General features: G+C 36.1%; 1 non-coding gene across 1 annotated transcript; it reads right to left on the bottom strand.

Moving 5' to 3' along the window:
* Positions 1-5,176: 5,176 nt before the first annotated feature.
* On the bottom strand, positions 5,177-5,287 carry LOC142521555 (small nucleolar RNA R71). The gene has a single exon (XR_012814262.1). It is a non-coding gene; the product is annotated as a small nucleolar RNA R71 (small nucleolar RNA).
* Between the last annotated feature and the right edge of the window lie 661 nt (positions 5,288-5,948).

Raw genomic sequence — 5,948 nt, 5'->3', positions numbered from 1 at the left:
ACATGCGCGAGATGAAACGCGCATATGCGCAAGTATTAAAATGCCGAGACAGCAGGTCTAGTGCATATGCGCAAGTAGAGGACGCGCATATGCGCGAGCTGATAAATAAGCGGACAGAGCTCTCGACGCATATGCGCGGCACTTGGGTGCGCATATGCGCGAATCATGCAAAGCGAAAGGATGCCACTTGCCCTTACATGTGCAACGTGTCTATATATACATACAAAGGTGATTCAACATTCGGAGGAAAGAAAGAAAACCGAGAAAAAGGGTCAGGGGAAGTGATAGAAAATCCTTACGCCTTTTGTGAGAAATTCGTCTGTCCGATTTTAAATCCGACTTCGGTACTGAGTTCCTATCGACGCAGGCTACAACTGGCACTGGGTATGGACAGATTGGAATACGAGACTTCGTCTTCATCAGACCGAGAAGAGAAAGGTATAAATTGATGTTAATTGGGAGATCGACTTGAGTTAGATTTAACTCGAGTTTCCCTAAACCACATACTTGTATAGTATTGTTTTTATACCTTTGTATTTTAATGATTATGTTTATTCTATTGAATTAGAAGTAGAAAGCAGAGAGCTATTGAGTGAGAGTCACTGACAGAGGGGTTAGATTGACAGTATAGTCACTGACACATTGCACATTGTCAGACTAGGCTTAGTCTTGGTAGATACGCCAAGGCACTGGACGTTTGGTGTATCGATATGCTTAAGATACAGACATTGTTCTTATTGTAGATTATTCGATACAGTTAGACCAAAGTCCAGAAATAAGAACGTACCGTCACCGCAACTGGTAGTAGTAGGTGGGAGACTTGTTACGTTCTTATTCACCGAGATCCCTGGATTAGAATGAGAGATGAGTCGAGTCTTAGATATCGAGACTAGAACTTGATTACATAGTTGTATTTATTTATGTTTCGTAGATTACGATTCAGATATTATTTACAGATTGGTATTGATACATGTTGTTTGATTATGCTACATGTGATAAGATATAATTCATGCTTTTATGTTAATTCAGTTAACTGCATGTATACATTATTTATTGTAGGGACCCGGACGCTAATCATGTTTTTAATCATCATTGGGACTAATTAATCAATTATAAAACAGGGACTAAATTTTTTTTAAAAATGCGGAACGTAGTGAAATAAAACAAATTTACATCTCAGTATAAAAGTACAAGTCCTGTACCACATACATTTATTCAACTAAGGTTTGACAGCTAATATCACGTGTCTAACCCTATCTCTAATCCAAGTCCGGAGCCTCCACTCTAATCATGATCTTTCCTCATCTCCTCGACCCTGAACATGTCCCACCTGTTGTCATGCACACATACAAAACAAGACAACAGCCGGATAACTCCGCTGAGAATAAATCCCAGTATAAAAAATGTAAACATGCAATCATATAAAAACATATATAAAAGCATATAACAAATATCATTCACATGCAGCCAATCAACAAACATGAATGATATAAAACTGTAAATCAACTAGTCATCACAGACTCGACTCAAACAACGCGTCGTCTCAGACTCGACTCAACTCTAACCTAGGGATCCCGATGTCTAGATATTGATAATTATATCAAATCTCAGTCGATAGGAATGAATCAACCCTAAACGGCATCGATATAATTCATATATCTAGTGTCTGGGCGAAACAGCCGCAGAATTGACGAATCAGTCAAGAATTAAGCGAATCAGCCAATAATTAGACGAATGAGTCAGTAATTAAGCGAATCAGCCAAAGTTTAGACGAATCAGTCGATAACTAGACGAATCAGCCAATAACCAGACGAATCAGCCGGTGACTAGGCGAATCAGCCAATGACTAAATGAATCAATAGTCAATACATGCAGTGGCTATAAATCAATAGACTATAAACATCAATCTCATCAATTACAAATATCAATGTAATAAACTAAGTATGTGATTTAGGGAGACTCGAGTCAAACCTCACTCGAGTTGTGCAATCCCAACTCAACATTGATTTATACCTTTCTTTCTGATACTCTGACTCTGTCGAAGTCTCGAACTCAAAGCCTGTCAATACTCAATCTGACAATAACAATATCGAGGGTACGGTATCAATACACCACTCAAACAACACTGGATATAATCAGAATTCAATCAAATTCTGTTTCAACAGCACAACGTCATAGTCTCAATATACCCAGCAATATCATCTCAGTTAGATATCAATTCTAACATCTCATATTTGATAACAATTCAATTCTGATATCAAATCGATTCCAAAATAACTCCGAAAATCATAACAATTCCATATGGTATTTATTCTTCAGCCCGGTTTCGATTATACGATGTCTAACATGACCAGAACATCATATAAGAATCGTATAAGATTCTGAAAATACCATAATTTCAAATCATATCAAAACGTAGTAAAACTTACGTCCAGTTGTAGCCTACGTCGATAGGAACTCAATACCGAAGTCGGATTTAAAATCGGACGGGCGGATTTCTCACAAAAGGCGTAAGGATTTTCGGAGATTCTCTGAATCTTTCTTCACGATTCTTTCCTTCGTTTTCTTGTTTTTGACTAAAGACTCATGTATATATATATATATACATACTCGCACATGCAGAAGGACGGGTGGCTCAATGTGCATACTGCACGTCTCGCGCATATGCGCGACTAATATCGGCGCATATGCGCGAGACCTACGGGTCTCGTGGATAAACTTCTCGGCAGCTCGCGCATATGCGCGACTCATCTCCGCGCATATGCGCGAGGTCCTCTGGGCTTCGCTTGTACAGGCTCGCGCATATGCCCGACTCACTTCGCGCATATGCGCGAGGTCCTCTGCCCATGTCGCGCATATGCGCGCATCTGTGCCGCGCATATGCGCGAGGGCTACTGTTCCTCGCACATTTTCATGCAATATCTCGTCTTTCCCGGTCCGATCCTTTCCATCTATAATCATATCAATTATTCCCAAATCATTTCAGATTAATAGGATAAAATTCTCGGACCTTAATAGGATATTTGATAACAATTCAATTCTGATATCAAATCGATTACAAAATAACTCCGAAAATCATAACAATTCCATATGGTATTTATTCTTCAGTTCGGTTTCGATTATACGATGTCTAACATGACCAGAACATCATATAAGAACCGTATCAGATTCTGAAAATACCATAATTTCAAATCATATCAAAACATAGTAATACTTACGTTCAGTTGTAGCCTACGTCGATAGGAACTCAATACCGAAATCGGATTCAAAATCGGACGAGCGGATTTCTCACAAAAGGCGTAAGGATTTTCGGAGCTTCTCTGAATCTTTCTTCACGATCCTTCGTTTTCTTGTTTTTGACTGAAGACTCATGTATATATATATATATACATACTCGCACATGCAGAAGGACGAGTGGCTCAATCTGCATACTGCACGTCTCGCGCATATGCGCGACTAATATCGGCGCATATGGGTGAGACCTACAGGTCTCGTGGATAAACTTCTCGGCAGCTCGCGCATATGCGCGACTCATCTCCGCGCATATGCGCGAGGTCCTCTGAACTTTGCTTGTACAGGCTCGCGCATATGCGCGAGGTCCTCTGCCCATGTCGCGCATATGCGCGCATCTGTGCCGCGCATATGCGCGAGGGCTACTGTTCCTCGCACATTTTCATGCATTATCTCGTCTTTCCCGGTCCGATCCTTTCCGTCTATAATCATATCAATTATTCCCAAATCATTTCAGATTAATAGGATAAAATTCTCGAGCCTTACATTTATACTGAGATTTATTCTCACCGGAGTTATCCGGCTGTTGTCTTGTTTGTATGTGTGCATGACAACAGGTGGGACAGGATCGGGGTCAAGAAGATGATGAGAGGAGACAGATTAGAGTGGTGATTCCGGACTTATTGTAGATATGGTTTTAACACTTGGAATCTAGTAGTTGAACCTTAGTCTAGTTTCATGATTATTGTAAATTATTGTACTTCTATACTGAGATGTATATTAGTAAATTCCATTACGTTCCGCACTTGCATTTTAAAAAAGAAAAATTTTTAGACCCTGTTTATCTTAATTGATAATTAAATCCCAAAGATTATTAAGAAAATGATTAATGTCCGGGTCCCCACATTACCGCAACTAACTTATTAAATCAATATATTTCATTTAGGCAATAGCGTGGCTCTGCCGGTTGTTCTAAATGAAATATAATGATTTAATTTAACATTTACTTTATGCAATTATTTATTTATATAGTTATAATTATAATCAAAGGTACCATATATAAAATATCGGTTAATTCGTTATTTTCTATAGTGGGAACTATATTATATTATGTGTGTGTTTAATTTTCTTGGAACCATTATTTATGGTGGTTTCTTTTGTTTTACTTTTAGTTAAACAATATTACATAAACCAAGAATAAATCCTCAAGCCTTGACAAAATTTATAATTTGTAAACTTCATTCTTGCATTTGGTAATCTATAAATTAATAAATTTAAACTCAAAATAACCTCTCTGAGGATCGATCTCGTACTTACGAAATATATTACTTGCAGACAACCTACACTTAGGTGAATTATTATTTAAGTAGTAGCAAGTTTTTGGCGCCGTTGCCGGAGAGGTATAAATTAAGTTTATATTTGTTAATTATGTTTTATTTATAAGTATTGTGTTGTTTTTTTTTTTTTTTTTGTATGAGTATTTGGAGTCGAAAAAAAAGTGGTAGACTTATTCGAGTATCTGAAAATAATTTAAACATGGATGATAATTAAAATAATCAAGATAATGATAATGATAATAATAATAATAATCAAGAACATGACTTAGGCACCATATGAACCCTATTAGAACTAGTGCCCCATCTTGTTTAGTTTTTCCTCCTGATGCATCTAATTTCAACTTCAAACCTCAAATTATTCAACTTTTACCAAATTTTCATGGCTTAGATTCTAAAAATCCATATTTGCATCTAAGAGAATTTGAGGAAGTTTGTAACACTTATAATGATCAAAATTGTAGCGTGGATATAGTTCGATTAAAGCTTTTCCCTTTTTCTTTAAAAGATAAAGCTAAAAAATGGCTACAAAATTTAAGATCAAGTTCAATAAGATCATGGGAAGAAATGCAACAACAATTTCTCAAAAAGTTTTTCCCTTTCCATAGCACAAACTCTTTTAAAAGACAAATTACAACTTTTTCTCAAAAACAAGGAGAAACGTTTTATCAATATTGGGATAGATATAAAGAATTACTTAATACATGCCCACATCATGGTTTTGAAACATGGAGAATAGTTTCTCACTTTTATGAAGGTCTAATACCTAAAGATAGGCAAATGATAGAATTCATGTGTAATGGAACTTTTGAAGATAAAAACCCAAATGAAGCTATGGAATATTTGGATTCATTAGCAGAAAATGCTCAAAATTGGGATAATGTAGGCACAATAGAACCACCAACAACTAAAAAGAATAATTCAACAAATGGGGGTGGTATATATAATCTTAAAGATGATATAGATATTCAAGCTAAACTTGCATTTTTAGCAAGAAAAATTGAGTCATTAGAAATGAAAAAAAGGTGGTCAATTAAAAAGTATTCAAGAAATTGTTTGTCATATATGTGATACACATGATCGTGCTACGAAAGATTGTTCAACATTACCTTCATTTAAAGAATATCTCCATGAACAAGCAAATTATGTTAACAATTATAAAAAACCAATACTAGATCCTTTTTCACCATCATATAATCCTGGATGAAAAAATCATCCTAATTTTAGTTGGAGGAATGATAATAATGCACAACCGTCACTACAATATATTCAAAATAACCAAAATCAACAAGGTTATATTCCTTATGTTACACCTCCAAGAAAAAACTTTAAAGATGTAATTCATGCATTTATCCAAAAGCAAGAGTCTATCAATATTCAAAA

The sequence above is a fragment of the Primulina tabacum genome, chromosome 12 (genome assembly GCF_025594145.1).
Source record: "Primulina tabacum isolate GXHZ01 chromosome 12, ASM2559414v2, whole genome shotgun sequence".
NCBI classification, from domain to species: domain Eukaryota; kingdom Viridiplantae; phylum Streptophyta; class Magnoliopsida; order Lamiales; family Gesneriaceae; genus Primulina; species Primulina tabacum.
Note: the sequence above shows the minus strand (reverse complement) of the source record. Positions and strands in the feature narration are given on the sequence as shown.